The sequence below is a fragment of the Pinus tabuliformis genome, chromosome 1_2 (genome assembly GCF_031772625.1).
Source record: "Pinus tabuliformis cultivar Carrire ecotype Pingquan chromosome 1_2, CPIR1, whole genome shotgun sequence".
NCBI lineage: Eukaryota > Viridiplantae > Streptophyta > Pinopsida > Pinales > Pinaceae > Pinus > Pinus tabuliformis.
This window is the reverse complement of record NC_142298.1, coordinates 373,031,784-373,053,019: the sequence shown is the minus strand read 5'-3', so window position 1 is coordinate 373,053,019 and position 21,236 is coordinate 373,031,784.

The following is a 21,236-nucleotide window of genomic DNA, read 5'->3' as shown; positions in this document are numbered from 1 at the left end:
CGAAATTTCTTAATAAGTGACTGAAAGAGGACAAAGTATAGTTTTCTATGTATCAGATTTAGCTCCTAAGGTCAAAAAAATAACACGTGGCACTTTGTACAAGTTCGCTCTACTGAGAAAGTATATAAGCATGTCATCTTGGGAGATTGGGCATAACTATTTCTTGGAGAATCTAATTTTGATTATATTGGTGGCATTGGAAAGACGACACAGAGGGCTACTGTAGGTCGTAATTTCAGACATCAAAGATCACCAATTTTAGAGATACAACATATTCAAGACCGAGCTGCTAAAAGCAAGAAAAAGAATGACTCAAATCAAGAAAATAGAAACACCTAGTAAGAAAAAATGGATGGATGATTTGAAGAATGCGATCGAAACTAAGATAAATATTTTTATCTATGCCATGGAAGTTAATACCGATGGTATGAAATCATATTGGAAGAAATGCATGGAAGATTTGAAGAAAGACATGGAATGTTTGAAGGAAGGTGGGACAAAGCTACTACAAGAAAGGCCTCCTAATGGCGAAAAGGTAGTAGAGGAAACTCATGATGAGAACAAAAGTAATGTTAATCATTATTTCATAGAATCTGATGTTGCATTGAAGACCCAACATATTCCAAAGATATATATGATAAATTTTGATGGCAAGGATCCCGTGACATGGATACTAGATATGGAGAAATATGTTGATCTACATAATGTGCAAGACACACAAAAGGTACGTATTGCATATTTATATTTAGAACGAAATAAGTTTGTATGGTATAGAGGGATTTGTTCTTGTAAACAAATTGTCACCTGGTAAATTTTCACAGAGGAAATGATAGCATATTATGAGAATACAAAGAGAAACACCTTCTTTAGCCAATTGATAAATCTCAGACAAAAGGGTTAAATGGTATAGCACATTGAGCACCTCCAAAAATTGAATATAAGGCTAAATGATATTCCAAATAAGCATAGGATTGAAGTCCTCATAGGGACTTTAAATGATAACATCCAAAATGACGTTCACCTTTGGGAACCTGATTCATTGGATATGGCATACAGGTTGGCAAGAAAAATTGAAAGCAAAATTATGTCAACAAGGAAACCTACGACTCATAGCTATAAAGATGGAACTGTTGTTGCTCCTAGCCTTTCACCACCTACAAGGTTGACACTAAAACAATTGAAAGAAAAAAGAGCAAAAGGGCTTTGTTAAAATTGTGATAGAAATACAGTAAAGGGCATAAGTGTGCTAAGCAGAAATTAATTTACATAGATGTGGAAGAGGAGCAAGAAAAGAAACAAGAAACATCAAAATAAGAAGATATACACCAGGAACAAACCCTGGAGAAAGAAGAAATGAATGCAACCATATCCTATAATGCAATGGACGAAATCACAACTCCTCAAACTATCAATATAGAAGGACATATCAAGAATAAAAAGGTAATAGTGTTGATTGACTTGGGCAGTACCTATAATTTTATTCATTGTAAAGTAGCCAAGGAATTGAATTGCTTCCTATATCTAGCTCTAGAGTGTCAAGTGATGGTTGCAAGTGGAGGAACCATAAATTCCTCTGGAAAGTTCCATAATATCCAGCTATCCATGGGGGAATATGTATTGAATAGCTCAATGAATTCCATTCCAATGGGTGGTGTTGATGTTGTACTAGGAGAAAAATGGCTACAATCCTTAGGTACAATAGCTTTTAATTTTCAATAACTTTTAATGAAATTTTCTTCGGAAGGAAAGGAAGTTGAATTAAGGGGTATCACATGGAAACCAAGAAACATAATCAGCACTAATGGAATGCAAAAGTTTCTAATGACAGTAAAACAAGGTCTAATTGGACAATTATGTTCTCTAGAGGTTCCCACATTGAAAGAATTTATTTCTCCAGGTCTCCAAAAAGTCTTGGACAATCATTCCAAGGTATTTGAGACTCCCAAAGGCCTCCCACCTATTCGTGATCATGATTGTGCTATTCATTTGATTCCAGGAAGTGTTCTTCCAAACATTAGGCTTGACAGATATCCATATGCCCAAAAGAGTGGAATTGAATGTATGGTTGCAAAAATGCAAGAGGTTCGATAATTATCCAACCAAATTAGATAAACGAAGCAAGTGATTAATGGAAGAATGCTGAAGTAGGGTGGGAACTTGTTCAAAAGTTACAGAAGATCCAAGTCCAAACAATATTGCCAAAACTTGACGAGGAACGAAAAGTCATATTGGAACCTAGAGAAATCACAGGAAAAAGAACACTACAACTACAAAATCGATTAATTTTATAGTATCTCATCAAGTGGAACAACTTACCCACTAAAGATTCCACATGGGAGGACAAGAATTTTATACAGAAGCATCCAAAACTACTCAAGCGTTGAGGACAACAATTTTTGAAGGAGTGGGGCATGTTAGGTTTCTATACTACTAGTGTAACCCCTTATTGTTATTAGTGTAACCCCCTTAATATATTGTTGTTCCCATTTATTCCCCATATTATTATTATTGTTCCCCATAAAACCCCACTATTGTTATTATTGTGCAGTTACATTATTATTGTTGTGTCGTCTCTGATTGTATTATGACTCCTTAGAATTATATATATAGAAAGGAGGTATTTTCATTTGTATCATCCAAGAATTATTCATTTGTGGAATGTAAAGGAGGTTTCCCGCTCAAAGAGGCTTATCTTGAAGGCGTTTATCTATCTTTTCTATCTTTTTGTGAGCTCGTTTCATAACAAGTACACCAAGACAAACTTTCAACAACCAACAAAATCTGATGCATAAGAACTTGCACAGTGGAAGAAGGATATTGCAAAAGATAAAGGGATCATCTTGGAGTGTGTGAGAGATCGTATAGTCACAAATTTACATGGAAAGGATACTCCCTTTCCTATGTGGAAGATGCTCACTACGTTATTCAAAAATAACAATGATGCCACGAAATTGGCATTGAGGGACAAGCTTAGAAACATCTGCATGAAAAAAGGAGAAACCATTCCACATTATCTCTCCAAGTTCATTAACTGTTGAAATGAGATTGGAAGACTTGGAGAAAATATTCCCTCTTCATAAATAGTGAGCATTGCCCTCCTAGGCATTCCATAATCTTGGCACAAATACCAAGACTCTATACATTGAAGGGAAAAATTGCCAAATTGGGAGAGATTTTGGTTTGATTTGGTGTAGGGAAAAATGTGACAAAACAGTGGAGATGGAGTAACATCCAATTCTGAGGAGGAAGAGAAATTTTCCTTGGTTGGGAAGGGAAAGAAAGGCAAGGATTGGAAGGCCCAAAGAAAGCTAGAGACTAGGTAGAACAATGGCAAGAAAAAGGACGTAAGCAAGATGAAATGTTTTCACTTCCATGAATTCAGGCACTATGCAACAAAGTGTCCACCTAAGAAGTTTAGAAACAAGCCTTTAGCTAGAGCAGGAGGTGAAGTATTCCCTCACAATTTGAATTAGATTTCACCCTAATTGCATTGATGGCCAACACTATAATCACGAGTGTGTGGTATCTAGATTGAGTTGATTCATTCCAATATATGATAGGATGCAAAGAATTCTTTAGTATCCTGGAGGAGAAATATCTCTAGATGCACATAGAACTTACAAATGATGGGTGGTACAGTGACAAAGGAACTGGAACTATAAACGTTAAGAGGGAATTGGGCTCCCTCCTTCGTCTGAAAGATGTTATGTATGTACCTGGGATGAAGAAGAGCCTAATGTTTGTATTTGTATTGGAGAATTGTGGATTTGATGTTATTTCCAGTAAAAGGAAATCCTTTCTGAGAAATGTAGCTATGAGGAAGGTGAAACAAATTTTAGTTCATGTGAAGAACCTATAAAAACTTGAGGTGGAAGATTGCACTACACTGAGTAGTAAGGTAGAGAAGGTGTAGTGTCAAGATGTTGGAGAAATATGGCATAGGCAGATGGGAAACATACATCATGGAGCCTTAAAAATTATGGAGAAAATTACCACCGGTCTCTCGAAATGTAGCCATGACCAGCATGATGTCTGCAAGGGACGTAAATTTGGGAAATAAGTCAAGTCCACCTTCTAGAGATGAAATACTAGAGCAGGAGAAATTTTTTAGCAAGTCCACTCTGATGTATGTGGACCATTCTCTACAGAATCTACAACAAAACACGGGTATTATGTAATTTTTGTTGATGACTTTTCAAGAAAATGTTGGATCTTATTCATGAAAATATGGATGAAGTCTTCTCAAAGTTTGTTTAATTAAAAGCATTGGTTGAAAGGGAGACTGGTCAAAAATTAAAATCCTTAAGAAGTGATAATGCAGGAGAATATGTATCTAACACCTTCAAGGAATTTTGTGCGAAAGGGAGTATTAGAAGAGAGTTCATAGCACCCCATAACCCACAACAAAATGCGGTGGTTGAAAGGAAGAACAAAAGCATAGAGGGAGAAACAAGAGCCATTTGCATGATCATCATCTGTGGGTAGAACCATGCAACACCACTGTTTATTTACAGAACAGGAACTCACATAGAAATCTTGTCATGATCACACCTGAAGAATCTTTCTCTAGGAGAATTCCAAATTAATCCCATTTCATAATTTTATGAGTTACTATGCATTTTCATATCTTAAATGATTGCAAGAAGAACCTTGACCCTACAACTGAGATGGAAATATTTGTAGGATATAAAAAGACACCACATAACTACAAGGTGTATTTTCCCTCACTTAGGCTGACAATAGTGAGCCACGTTGTAAAATTTGATAAGGAGAAGGTTATGAGAAGCTCTCTACAATGAGAGTTAAGTATCCCACTAAAGGAGGATATTGTAGATCCAAAGGAGGAGCCTCATGTGGAGTTTTAGGATGTTGTGGAGCAGCCACATGTAGAGGAGTAGACAGGAGGTAGAGTGGAGGCCCCCGCTCAACCAGAATCTTCCACAGAGGTGAGGAAGAGAACTAGAGAAGTTGACATATTGGTACATGATGCACAGGAGAATATAGGAGCTCCTACATATTAGTGTAGGAAGAGGAGGTCACCATATAGGTACATTGGGTATATGGCTCTAATGATCTAGCTCATAGAGTGAAAGCCTTCATTTGAGGAAGACATTTCTCAACCAATGTGGGTTGATGTCATTGTGGAGGAATATGACTCAATCAGGAAGAACAATGTATATATGGGAAGTAGGTTGTTCGAGATGGATATAAAAATTGAAGGGTTTAGCTGATGGGAGCACCAAGAAGTACAAGGCTTGATTTCTGGCGAAAGGCTTCTCTCAGGTAGAGGGAGTGGAATATGAGGAGACATGGGCCATAATGATAAGATATTCCTCAATCAAAACTATTCAAGCCTTAGCTAGAGAGATGGGGCGGAAAATCCACCAGATGGATGTGAATACCACCTTTCTCAATGATCTCATTGAGGAGGATATTTATATAGAGAAGCCGAAGGGATTTGAGACATATGATAAGGAGAAAATTACAGCCAAACTGATCCAGATAGTTACAGCACAGGGTTAGAGCCCTTGATGTTGGTGCCTCAGAATCGAAGGGATTGGTGTCTTGGGAGTTGCTGCTCCTAAATTCAAGGTTGGTGCCTTGACAAGACAGAGTTGGTGCTCTGGAGGTTGGAACGTCATAAAGAGTCCAAGTTGGTGCTTGGGAAATGATCGAAACCATATATATATATATATATATATATATATATATATATATATATATATATATATATATATATATATATATATATATATCTATATATATATATATATATATATATATATATATATATATATATATATATATATATATATATATATATATATATATATATATATATATTGTACTTGATTTATTGCAAAGATCACATTAATAAAACCATCTATTCCTATTATCTATTTTTGTGTTCCAAATATAAATGTTTTTAACTGATAAAAATAATGATTGAAAAGAAAAACTGATTCACCCCCCTCTCAGTATTTCCAACAATTCCTTTTGTTGGTCAAAATGCCACATATAAATGAACAATGTGACATGTCCAAAACAAACAAGCATTATGAACAAAGTATTTAAATTGTTTTCTACAAAGAAGTTTGAGCTCAGAATGAGACATTTAAAATCATTGGATAGTGCATAAAGTTGTTGTTGGTCAAAGAAAATCAACATTTAAAATAAACTAATTGTTGCATAAATATCATTGAGAAAACACAAGAAGTGGATTGACTAGAAGAAGAATATCAGATCCTCAAAGAAACTAGAAATGTAAGAAATTATCTGTCCTACTATAAGTTAGATCTACAACTACTCGTCTAATGAAAAATTCATTGTACATCATATGCATACATAAATATAAGGATACTTTAATATTTATGCACTGACATCAACCATAAAATTCCCAAGTCCCCCAACAAGTGAAAGGTTATGTGACTCAAATTTAGTATAATCACACTGTTATATTTATTCCTTCTAGGTGAGAGTGCACAAAAGGAGTAGGTGAGATGAAAACACTGCAAAGAGTTGAAATTTCAATGGATGATACAACAAAACTTTATATGAGATGGACAAAGTTTTATTTTAAAATATTTATTAAAATTTTTCTTTTTGTTAGTCAAAATGTTGCATTAAGAAAACTAGGTTGTTGGAAGAGGTGAAAGGCCCTTGGGTCTTACTGGGCCAACTATGGGTTTGGTTGCACACCTAAAAGTTGAGATGAACCACTACATCCCATGGATTGAGAGGACTTGTCAGTTGATCCATCATTATGAGATTGATTTTGAGGGGCACTTCAATTTTAATGTCTAATATATGACAAGTTACAAGCAAGGTTCACTACCTATTTTAAGACTCAAGCAGTGCCCATGCTATTTGTTTTTACTACTATAAACAAAGATCCCTAGATTTAAATATCAAAGAATAATCCATGGAGTAGAAGCTTTTTGTGGTGTCGTCATACCTAGTATTTCCAATTAACTTTCGAGGTTACTTCAAAAGTGTTTACAGCATGCTTGTGGTTCTTCATGAGATTTGAGGTACATGGATCATGTTCAACCCCTAGTTGGTTTGAGATGGATTGGTAGATGAGAGATAGTGCTTGATGAATTTGCATTGTTTAGATAGCTTTCTGAGTGGATGTTTGACCTCAGATGGTTGTTGTCTTAGTGTCCTTCCTTTAGGCATTGGAATTTTCTTTATTTATAGCCCACAATGGTGGAACATTACATCCAAAATGTTACATTTATGTTCTACTTTGTTGTAGAAAATATGGATCCTACTACATGTACTTTGGGACCATTTCCTCACTAATGGCCTTCGGAGAGGGTTTAAATATGTGCAAAGCTGAAAATTGTTTGCATTGGCACTAGTCAAATTTGCCTCATAATTGTGACCCATTTTTTTTTTAAATGCTACCTATACTACTTCATGATACAAATAAATAGACCAGAGGGTCATCACACAAATAATAGAGATACTAGAAAAATTTTGTCCAGAAAAACCTAAAAAAATGCATATGATCCTTCATGCCAAGAGAAAGGAACTCAACATCATGAAAAAATACACTAAATATGACTTTCACAAGCAAATCCAAATCCTTCTTAAAACTTCTCATAGTTCACTCAACTAAAAGGGGAAGGATCCACCTAAACAGTAACTTTACATCAGTTTTTCAAAAAATATCCAACAACCAACAATACTAAGTACCACAAGGAAAACAAACAAAAAACATACTAGGAGACACAAGGATTTGCAACTATTCCTAACTATCTAAGTGCCTCCCAAAAAAAAAAAATCAAGCAATGGAAAACATATACTTCCTGAAACCTTGACCAAAACAATTTCACAATCCAACATCTCCAAAATACATGTTCCACTATTTCATACATTCCACACAAAACTCAAGAAAAATCTGCAACACCAACTTCATAAAACCTACACTTGAAAGCTAATCCTTGTTGGCACAAAAAACACCCCAAAGCCTTCTGCTTAAAAGATGAATGTTATTTCCAAATGCACTACAACTGCACAACTAATGTGCAATGGATTCTTTCACCCTCCTCTTTTTTTTCACAAGTAGCAATGACATATATCACCATACCATAAATATCCTTATCACATAAACATAGAAGGGAATCCAAATTTTCCATCTCCATTACCTCTAGAATAGTCCCCACATGTGCAACTACATTTTAAAGTGACCATCAATAAGGATCATGAGACAAACACCCACTAAAAAAAACTTATTCATGAGTTTTAGGCCCAATTAAGAGCACACTAGCTATACCACTAATGATGCTCCTATTCCCAAAAATCCTATCAAAAAATAAATTGTTCTTTAGCCATAGTTTTCTCACAAAACTTAAAAGACAATACACCTTGTTCACCAAGGGAGAATGAGGTCCAAATCAACAATAATGTGAAATCCCAGTCATGTTAGGAACCTTGCAACTGGCAATAAAGAAAATGAAACAACCCACCGAGATTCTCATACCATATTTAACAGGGAAAATACTCCAATAATGGAGGCTTGAGAATTTCGATTATGCAACACAACTGAAAAGAACATTTAATATTGTGATTGCATTAAGCTTCTAGAATCAAATTCCAGACTAAGGCTTGTGAAGAAGCATCCCCTCCACCATGCACACCAGCTATTTCCCTAAAAGGACATCCCATTGTTCTTATGTGACGGGATCCTCAAACCCCCTTGGTAATGAGAAAAAATACCATGCAAGCAAGAATCCCAAGTGGAAAAGGTCAGTATTTTACTCATTATTCCAGGGAATCGAATTTCTGACCTATGTGGTCACAAGGTGGATTTGCATCCATATAAGATAAGGAGCATCAATCAGTGTTGTTTCATTAAGCCACATGGAAATAAATTTTCGGTATGTGTCTCTTATTTCATAAGTGCAGTGAAAGGGGCGAAGAATACAGTTTCACATCTGACACCAAAAGTCTACAAATTGCTCTCTAGAAACCTCAAATCAAGCATCCAATTCCAATATAGAACTACAAGAAATAAAAAAAAGTACAAAATGGTTGTGTGAGGAGAGTTGAGCATGTGGAGAGATACTAAGAAAAGGATGTTATGAGCTACATAGGGAATGGTGAAAGAGCCATCATGGGCTATGAGCATGAGCACACAAAGAGTTTGGTTTTTGATAACTAAACATAGGAAATGAGCAAGCAACAATTATAGTTTAGGACAAGGAGAGAGAGTGGATACAAAGGTTACTCACACATTGACAACGAAACAGATGTAGAAAAAAACATGACAAGTTGATAGTCTTCCATAGAAAAGAATATGAATGTGAGACAATCCAGCAAAGAATGAAGCAAAGCTTGGAGTTAGCACTAGCTTTAATGTCAATGATGGACATTGGACAAAGGAATAACTCCAAACTTTTTTGATTTTCCATTAATGCAAACATTCATACATATATTGTTGATTTTTATAGTATAACATAAACTAGAGCAATTTTCCTCATAGATTACAACTTGAAATGATAAATTATTATTATTAACTTCATATAGCATTTACATCATTAATGAATTAAACATAATAAAATTTCAACCAATAATAATAGAGAAGTAGTATATATCACAATAAACTAGTGAGGCAAGAGACACCAAATTTATGGTCAATGAGCACGAAAAAACTTCAAAAGGGAAAACCTAATAAGATTTCCTTATGAGAGAATATTATGTTCATCAATTCATCTAGTCAAAACAAGACATCAAGATAGAAACAAGCGACAACCTGATCTCCCACAAATGCCTAGCCACCAAGCAATCCTCTTTCCTCTTCTGATTTTTTGCCTTCTCCTCCTTCCTCATTTTCTGGAACAAAGATAATTCTTAATGTGAATAGATGCACAAATGAGGATGGGTCACTTATAAATAGTATCCAAAGGAGGGTCAAATAAGTGCCCCCAATGGGTTAGGGTGACTTGTTATATGAGGGTTGACTTGGCCACTTGTGGGTAATTAATTTAAATTCATTTTTTTCCTTTTCTTTTTGTTAATGAGAATACAACCACAACTCCAATTTCTCAACAATAATTACCTTTGGCTTTGTCTTCTAAGGTCCGATGTCTCTTCCTATTCTAACTCTTGAGGTTACTCCTATAAATTAAAAATCATCACAATCCCTAAGGATTATGTGTAACAAATACTATGGAAGTTTTTCCCCCTCCTAAAATCAAGAGATATTTTCAATTTCCAGCTATTGATCTACATCACATCTCAAAAGTTTACATTCTTTGTGTGAATGTCAGGTTTTGTCTCTCATCCCTTATGAAGGTAATGCTTGTCAATTTCAGTTGAGAAGTTTGTCTCAAAAATTTGCAACTATACATGAAAACATTTTTGATCATGGTATCCGTGATTCCAAATATCATAAACGGAACAATGAAATTTATTTTAATTTTCCTTGAAAATATACACAGATTCCATGAGTTGCAGCTTGGTCTTCGAAGCAAGTCAATTTGATATTCGTACATTTGGAAATATATTGTGGTAAAGTTCTACAACTTTCCAGTGTTTAGATTCTCCTCATGGATCTTCCCATGTAATTATATATATAGTATTAGAATTATACAAGGAATTTAGCTTATATACTACTCAACAATAGGCCAATAAAATTGTTTAGTGTTAGTTGATCCTCAAGCGATTTCTACGCAAAAACTGGTTTAAGTGTCCATTACATGGAAAATGTCACTCAAAGATTCCTTGAAAATTCAGTCACTCCAATCTGCCTTCTCAAACCTTTTGAACTTTGAATACTTAAAATTCCTCAAGAGACCCCAGAGAAACCAGTTGTTGTCATTAAAGTGATAGAAAAGTGATCTTCACAAAGAATATGAAGAGGATTATGTGATCCAAAGATGAAAATGAGGGAGTGAAAGTCCCAACTTTATTCTTAAATCCCTCTTCTTTTACAAATATTTTAATACTATTTGATCCTATGAGTCATCCCATATGGGCCCACAAGATGTAACATCTTTCTTCTATTGAACGATGTTCAAAAATTTTGCATTGGTTCTTGAGGCATGAAACATACTCTTCTCAATTTGTAAAATCCATGGTAATGGTGTCCTAAAAATGGTGATTTTCTAAGTAGGAGACATTATTATCCCTACTGTTGTAATCTGGAATGCATACTTGCATAAGAAATTAATCACACTTGATGTATGCCTTCCACCTTCCTACCAATGAAAAGAACCAGAATATTCTTATCCACAACATTCTTAATTGCATTTAGCACACCTTCTTGTTGCCTTCATATAAAAAAAAATAACCCAAAAATTATTTCAATGCAACATAGTTGACAAAACTATTTTTCCCTGTGTTGTTAGCTATTGTGCTTGTATCACTTTCCAAGACCCAATGTCACATGGATAGACCAACAAGTTTCCATTTAAAAAACACTTCATAATAAAACTTAAATAAGGAATATATTGAATCCTATAAACAAGGTAGCTAGAATAGAGAAAAGGAACGAAGATTCCAGGCAAAGGAAACAATAGTCTCATTCCAATATACATAAATTATATGAAATTTCATTAATGTACAAATGAACAAAATGGGTTAATGGGACTCAAAAGTATAGAAAGTAATAATATCAAATATTTCGTCGAGCATATTATCCCTAAAATGAGAGAGGGGTCACAAATGACATATAAACTAAATGAATGTGTGGTTGAACTGTGAATAGGTAAAATTTCAACAACAAAGAAAAGTACACCTTTGGGAAGTGATAAATTTCAAATGTTAATCAGATCCTGAACTCAAAATTTAAACCATAAGATCTAGGAAGCTTAAAAATTAAACACCAATAAACAATGAATTCAGAATGTCATAACCACAAACAAATCACACTGAAATCATGGACAACAAGTAGAAAAATATGAATTCTAAATTCTACATCTGTATTTTATTGACTCGAAAGAACACAAGTACTCATATCAAAATAAAATAAATGAAATCATCCACCCTAGCTTCTTTAACAAATGAAGAAGAAAGGATCACAAATTTAGAAACCGTAAATTTAGAGGTGAACCCAAAACCTAAATTTAAACTGGTATAGTGCACCCAAAATAATTGTAAGTTGCTGAGATAGAAGTGCCCAACAACTAGAGTAATTAGCACATAAAAGTACGTGCAACCTCCTAGGTATTAGTGCCCTCATAGAATATAAAAACAGGTGAAATAACAACTATTCTAATTCTGGAAAAACAACACAACTATTTACATAAAAGCACTTCTCTGAAAATATAAAAGAAAGTCTAGAAAAATATAAATTGGCTAATGCTAAAAAGAGCCTCAACTTCTAATTATATCCATTGCATCACATAGAGGTTTTTGTTACTATTTTTGTTCTCTCATTCTATGCATAGAACCAACATAAGTGTGACATGTCAATGTAGACACGACTATGAAGAAATAGGGAAAAGTATAACACTACCTCTTTACAAGGAAGGTGTTCTCCATCAAGCCTAGTGTCTCCTTGGCATCTCAAACTTCCCCTTTTCCAGGGGCTTCATCAAAATATCTGCAACCTGCAAATTTGAAGGAACACGAGGTTTGCCAAATTTGAAGCATGGAATTCGAATTTAGTTGAATCTTAAAAACCCATATAAAATTTGCCAAACTTTGAGATAAATTCAACACCATCTTCAACAATGGTAGCAGATCTTGAAAAAGGAATAGGTATTTAACAAGAAATAAAGGAGGTTCCAAGTGCTAATTTGCGATTGATAATAATGATGCCTCTTGAAATCTTCTTCCTCAATTGTGAGAATGCATATTCCAGATTCTTGTGATCCTCCCGTAATCAATGTAGTGACTTGTTGTTCACAATTTAAGAGATACAAAGGCCAACCGTCTGCTCAAACATCCACATGACCTCTCACTCATTTTCCACTTCCACATGACCCTCAATTGATTGACACACCTTTAGCATGATGCTTCATAATGCATATAAATATCTAATATGGGATTAATGTTATTAACATTATTATTTTAGAACCTAAATTGTGGACATTTATATGAATAAAAATTGCAGTACTACCTAAAGTGAGATTACATGACAATTATGTTACAAAACTTTCAAACCAAAAATTATGCCAATTACATGTCTCTATCTTTATACAAAATTTCCCAATATTTCTTGTAACCATATATTATGTAATATAAACCTAGAGTTCTAATAACTTGAAAACATAGGATATGAAAAATGACTACTTCTTCCATCCTTGTACACAAAGCGTTAAATCCTTGATTTATTATTTTCACATCCTTGGAAAGTTGGCACACAATTTCATCTTCGTTTGATTCCTCTCAAGTTGAATTATTGGAAATTTTTTATGAGAAGCCCCATATTGATTGCCCTTGGTCAAATAAGGGACTATATTTCTAAGAAGGTTGCATTCTTCTTCTAAGTCAACTGATTTTTTATTAAATTCCACAAGAGCTCCCATAATTTCTTCCATCTGAGAACTGACCTAATGGTCATTTTCATGGAGTTTTGAAGTAGCTGCAAATATAGAAATCTTGTTGCGTTAAATATGCTCCTCATGGTTTCTGAAAACTCTTCTAATTTCATGAGCTCTTTTTAATCCATTAGGTATGCACAAACATAAATATCCACATCTAAGTTCATGGTTCCCAATTGAAATCCATATGATATATGTTCCATTTATTTTAAGCACTTAGTGTTAAGATTATTCTTACTATACCTAATATAACAACAAACCACTGCAATAGTTTCTCCAAAATTAATTACATGTTTATTTACCAACAAATCAATAACTCAAAATATGAAATAAACATTCCATGTGACTTGCATTACCACACACTCATGTCCCAACAAATTTGTTTGATTCGTGTGTTCCAAAACAGTGGATGCTTCTAAACATGGAATTGAAACTGGAAGATTGCAAGCTCACTAGGGGAAGGACCAAGGATAATCCATTCCACTGAATCACATATTAAAGCATACCTTTTTCCTCAAGAGTACTCCATTTTTGGAGTGACTCCAAGGAGGGGGCTCGCTTGCAAACTCACAACAAACAAGAAACAACAAACCAGACACAATCCAAATTAAAGTGGCATGAATTCTTACATCAGACCACACAGCGATGGCATCCTGGGTTGTCATCAACACCTTCCATGAAAAGTGACCCTAACCCCACCTTATTCAGTAGAGAAATTACCAGACTCCATTTTAAATCTGTGTGGATTCATGGCTCCTAGTATGAAGATGACAAGAAATAAGTCTCTTCTCATAACTAGGCCAATGATCAATATGAAGTCCAATCCTGCGAGCCATGTAAAGGTTTAAATTCTTGATTCATGTATTTGTACCCATAGATACTAAGTGAGGACTGTGGCATTATTTAATGATGTCATTAACAATAAGAAACCCCTCTTTTAAGGTGTCACATTTCTAGTGTGTTTCTGTTTCAGAAATGCATACTTGTTTCCCCATATCTTGCAACTTAGGAGTAAATTATTTACTATACACATATCAATATGGAAATGAATGAGAGTAGAGTAGAAAGACAAATAAATTACAATTAAAGAGATAATAAATTGTTGTAGGTTACTTACTACAGCAAAGCATAAAATGCATAATGTAACAAAGACATACAAGACACTGAGACCAAAAAACAAACATGAACATGGAAATTCACATACAAATCCATACAGCAGGAAGAGGTTTTCTAGTCCAAAGATGAAAGTAGTAGTGTTCAAGAAATCACTTTCCTAGTAACCATAAAAGGAAGGGAAAAATCTTGCCACTTGAATCAGTGGCAATGGATCACATTTTATAAAAGGAACACCTCTTCTCATTTAGGAATAATGCTAAAGATAAAATAATGTCCACTGACATGAAATCATTTGTACATTTATGGTAACCATCAGAGAAAGCATCACTCAACAAATTTTAGTCTTCAATAATGAGGTTTCCTTTGCATATAATTTCAATGGATTCAACCAAGCTTATAGATATAAAAAAATATCAAGGATATCATGGAGAAGACTTTTGTGACATGACAAGCAAGCATGTAGTAAGAAGATGTTGGTAATGCTTGCTAGAAAGATTAAAGTAGTTCTCCATGACAAATGTGACATACCTGCCTCTATAAAGCAAGAAGGGAAATAAATATTTGAACATGTGAAGTGCCCCATAAATATTTTCCAATATAAGAGAGAAACCATTCTACATGCAATGTCATTTAAATGTGTTGGAAAGATTCTTTATTATATGATGTTGAACTTAAGGAGGAATGTGAATAGAAAAAATTCAAGTGAGAGTATTGTAATAGGAATACTTAGAGCTATATAGCCATTTTTTTAGGGATTAAAAAAAATGAAATTAAAAGGTAAAGAGAGGTTTGACAAGAGAAGATGCATAGCATGTCATAAATGAATTGTTATTTTGTAGTGATAACAACACCAGACACACATTAGGAGTACACAAAAATATAAATAGTCGATGACAAAGAGAAATTTGTATTTCTCATCCAAGCTACAGATCAAATTGACTGTTGAAGTCGATATGGGAAAGTTGGAATGACCAACCACGTAATTAAGGTTTAATTTTCGATGAGGCGACAAAGTGCACTGAGAAAACCACAAAGGCCACAAACTACATTTTGTTTAGAGCCAGAGCATATCTATAGCAGTTCCATTGATGAATGTAGAAGAGCTTATTGCAATGGATTTTCTTCCCTGTGAGGGTTTCCCACCATAAACGCTTGTTCCCCACTATTCTTTCTATGAATGTTCAGATGTTGCTTTTATAGATTAGTATTGTAGTGATGTTGATGCCATGATTCTCAAAGGAGTAGGGTCTAAGGGCATGACAAACAGGTTGCATCCCATGTAACCAAAGCTATCTATTTTTAAATCAAGAGTATGAACATGAACATAGAAGGCTAGATTAATACAAATCAAAAGCAAGGATCCTATAGTTCTAAAGCTTGGGCCTAGTTTGGATAGTTGGATCTTGAAAAGTGGGCCACCCACACAGGCTATGTCCTTTTGAGATATCATGACTAGAAATCTCCCCAGCTACTACTCTATCTTAATCTCTTGCATTCCAGATCATGTGAATATTAAAGAAGTATGAAACAACTTCATAGTTCTTAGTAGCAGAAATTATAAAATAAAAAGAGACATACTTGTCCCTTTCAGCTTCTTAAGTTCCTGACTAGTTTGGAAGAGATACTATAAGTTCTCCATCACACAATAAGCTCTTCACCATGAAAAATAGTTCCAATTACATGAACATACAAGGAGAGAATGTGGACCAAATAAATGTGAAGTTGTATTTTAGCCTTGAGTCCAACCAGATCAGAATAAAAAATATGCATTATCCTTGAGCCCAACAACCTCATAATCAAAGAGAGGAAAAAAACCAATAGAATATTGTAAATAATATTCTACTTTTCTTTGAGAAGTCAATTAAAAAAAGTAGAATAATATGAAAAGCAAAAGAGAATGCAAGCATGTTGAGTACCTTGGTCCTGGAATACAACCTAAAACTGCTTTTTCTTGGTTAACAACTCATCTTCCTTAGATGTAAGAAAACAGGTTAACGACCCAAGAACCACAGGCACTTGGTAGAAGAAAAATCCTACCCCCTTACAAACTACCAACGGGTTATTTCAAGTGGGGTGATTTTCCTTGAATAATGGTCATGCATCAACTTGCATTCATAGATAGCATCCAATGATGGTTGTCCCCATTACTGATTTGACAAGTGAGTTATGATATACTTTTCAAACTATTTTAAAAATGTTGAGTACCTTAACCAACATTGTCATTATCGATTAGAGGGATATTGGAATATTTGTTTGGAAACTTCTTTTAAGGGCAAGGTAGACACCATGAGGCCCTTTTAGTGCCTTTTGGGGTGTTGGATGTTCATAATTTATTAAGAATGGTTATGTTAATTATGCTGAAATGAAATTTCAAGGGAGAAGAATTGGTAAACCCTACACACTACCCCGAGTTAAGTTTTTCTTGGTTTGATGTAACTTATTTAAAAACAAAAATAGATTATATGCATTCCATCCTGACCTCGACAACAAAAATGGAGTAAATATGAAATATCCTCATGATGCAAACCAGTTTCAAGTCCATGAACATACAAGGAGAGAATGTGGATGCCAGCTAAATGCAAGGCTATATTTTAGCCCAACTAGCTTAGAATTTTTTTTAAAAAGGAAAAAAACCAAAGAATAACATAAATAAGTTTCTATTTTTCTTTGAGAAGTCAATTAAAAAGAAGTAGAATAATATAAAAAGAAAAATAGATTGCAAGCATATTGAGTACTTTGGTCTTGGAGTATAAGTTAAATTTTTTTATGTTTGATTAACAGTTCAACTTCCTCAAATGGAAGAAAGCAGGTTAACAACCCAAGACTAAGAGGCACTTGACATATGTGAAATCTTGTCTCCTTAGAGATCACTAGCAGGTTATTCCAAGTGGTGTGGTTTTCCTTGAATAATGATGATGCATCAACTTGCATTCACAGATAGCTATTAGTAATGGTTGTCCCATTACTAGTTTGACAACTGAGTTATGATAAGTTTTTCCTACTATTTTAAAAATATTGACTACCTTAACCAGCATTGTCATTATCGTTTAGAGGGATATTAGAATATTTCTTCGAAAGATTATTTTAAGGATAGAGAAGTCACATGAGGCCCTTTTAGTGCCTTTTGGGGTGTTGGATCTTCATAATTTATTGAAAACAGTTGCATTAATTATGCTGAAATGAACTTTCAATAGAGAAGAATTCGATAAACCCTAATCACTACCCCATGTTTATTTTTTCTTGGCCTTGTGTAATTTATATATTTTTTAATTATATTATATGTGCTCCCCACTCGCCTCAACAAAAAAAATGGGGTAAACACGAAAGACAACACCAAAAAAAGTGAAAAAAACTTGCAAGAGAGAGGGAATTTAGTAGATTTGTGCATATGAGCTTGGCTATCTCCTTCAAGAAGTTGGTATGAGCTTAATTTAATAATCGTTTTGCAGTGATATCTTCCGATACTTATTCCATCCATTGCAATTTGACCCTCCTAGCAGTGGCATGGATTTGTTCACTCGTGTTTTATTCATTGAGGCATCGTTTCCTAAATCACTGCTTCCGAGATTCAAACACTCACCCTCATCTGCTACCTCTATTACTTCTATTCTTGAAATTTGACTCATAAACTGCAATTTTTATGATAGCCATATTTATCATTTCCTTCTTTCTTTTCTTCAGGTTTTCAAGACTTTGTGAGCTTGGTGAAGAATTCATGGTTGCTCTTGGTGTCTCAATAATTGCAGAGTAACCAGGCTCCATCTCCAAATTTTTATTATTATCACTATTGGGCTCTGCACCAAGATCCAAAATCCTAGTCGATCTTCTTCGTTCTTCGATGCCTACCTTCTCTGAAGTGTTGGACTTTTGTTTTTTCTATGTAGTGCATGTTCTTATCCTTTTTCTTGACTTGGATTTGGAGGCAACGACATCTGTCCTTATAGATAAGAAAAGTCTGAACATGGAATAAGGTCCCACAAGAAAAATATTTTGAATTATCACACATGATATCTCTAGGATATTTGGCTTCTAAGGGGATTTTTGTCACCATTGGTATGGTTTCCATGATTATGGGGAATGCACTCTTTTTGTGGAGGAGGAAAGAGCCTTAGGCTCTAAATAAAGTTTCTAGAGTTCAAGAAATATGAAGTAATCATCAAACAACCATATAGATATTCTTTAAGGGGTATTGGGATTTCAACTTCGATATGGGAGCCATGGCATGTTATTCTACATAAAGAGAAACAAGAATGGTGAGTATCTATGGGTTTCTAAGAATAGTGTGTGCACATTCTAAAAATGTTAATGCATTATTAGAATTTGTGCATATTTTTGTAATGCATGCATCTATAGAATTATTTATAGAATAATATGGATTTACAATAAACTATATTTATATTCAGCGACAAAGTTTAAATCAACATACTTTAAATTCAAATTAATAGAATCATTGTCTCTATGAATCTACTGCAATAATCAACCATGGTATGTAACAACACCACAAAATATCCACAACAAATAGTGTGTCATCTCTCTAAGATGTGAGGAACAAATTCCTATTAAAGTTTCAAACTCTCTTTCTTGTCCCTTCTTCCAAAGGGTGTATAAAATTATTATATATTGTAAACTTATACTTTATATTGTATAAAATTGTTATAATTTTAGCATTATATATGGATTCATAGACCCCTTGAAGGGGGTCATTGAATCCATCTACCTAAATTTTAACATTGCAAACAAATTTAGGGGGCTCTCTAAACTTTAACATTGTAGAAGGATTTAGAGGCCCCTTCGATGGAATCAAAGGAAACCTTAAGGGGGTTAATAAATGTATCTGCAATGTTAAAATTTAGTGAAATGTAATGCAATTATCAAAAATGTAATTTTCCATTTCGAGAGTGACATCATTAAAAATGATTAGCATAAATGACTAATTTGTATGCCTGTTGTAGTTGTTATTTTCTCATATTTATATTCTTGGACTATAGTAATCATTTACATTAATAATTTTTTATTTTGTCAATTATTATCTAGTCATATATTTTAGTCTTCGACTAAATTAGTTGTTTAAGTTAGTTGCTTTTAGTCGGGTCACTTATTATCTTGTTGCTTATTTTAACCCTACACTAAATTAGTTGTTTAAGTTAGTTGCTTTTAGTTGGGTCACTTAACATTTCTCAAATTTAGTAGTAATTTACTTGAAATAATTGTGGTAACTAACATTTTTAGTCGCAAAGTCACTAATCTCTCATCTTGTACTAGTGAAAGGTGAGGTGATAATGAAGGACAAAAATAATGGTTGGCGGATGGTGTGGAGCCAAGATGATAGCTACCGAGTTAGAGAGAAAAAATTGAAAGAGGCCTCTTAGATTGCACATGAATTTCCCTAATTGTAGCTTGGAATTTTTTACTTATGTTTGATGTTGAGCCAAACTAGATAACAAGAAAATAAAAATGAATAAACCAACAATAAAGTTATAGTAAACTAGATGAAACAAAATTGGAAGCAATACCAAATAATTCATGAAGCCCATCATTCTTTATTCCTCTATGCATAATTGTTTGCTTGATGAATGAACCATTTAAACATATCACACTTTTTGAGGCATAATGGTTAATGTGATGGAATTAATGGTCAAGTCATACCATCTAAGAATTAAATGGAAGGAATATGCAATAAAATCTCATTCTAAATAGCATCAAAAACCCTACTTATTTCATGATGCAGTCCACATGGACATGCCATATTCTTTAGTTTGGGGCTTGTGACACCTCATTTGATAAAGTTAGGACTACTACCTTATTGCAAATATAAAATTTAATTAAAATCTAATAATAATTTAGTCAGGTGTGATGCCCAATATGGGGGTAATGTTGCAATGGTATAAATGGGGGTAATGTTGCAATGGTATAAATGTGTGTTTGCAAACGTTTACATGGATCAATTAACATAAATAGAAAAAATACTTATATGATTTTGAATTCAAATTGGTGTATTGTAATTTTGTGTTTAATAATAAAATTACAAAAAAAAATTCGAAGAAATTACAAACAACAATGAAAAACGAGTTGCCTCAATGATGATCATTGAGTTGCCGCAACAAAAACCCATATAATTTGTCATTGCGGCAACTCACTTGTCATCATTTCATAAACTCGTTTGTCACGCTTGCGACAACTTGCTTGTCACTGTTGCAACAACTCACTGAATTCTTTTTAATGGAATAAGTGGCAACAGAAATTGGGTGTAATGAAATTTGGTATGAAATTACCTCTGCTCACTAGATACCTTTGCTTCGCATGCTCTAACTAGCCCAAATTGTTCGATACCCTGAAACAACATCCCGCAAATTTGTTAGCAAGAGAAAAAGTAATGCAGAAAATGTGTAGAAGATGTAGATAATTTTTAGGAAATGCAGATAATTTGTAAAAAAAAAAAATTACCCTTTGCAAATAGTAACCCTTTCTGCAAAATGGTAACCCTTTCGTCGCAATTTTCTCTGTCTCGCTTCGCTGAGCAGAAATGCACTTGACGAGAGAGAAAATAATGAGAGAGATGATGACGACATTTTGAAAACAGTAGGCAAAAACTCAACAAAATGAAGCTTTCGGGCGTGGGATCGA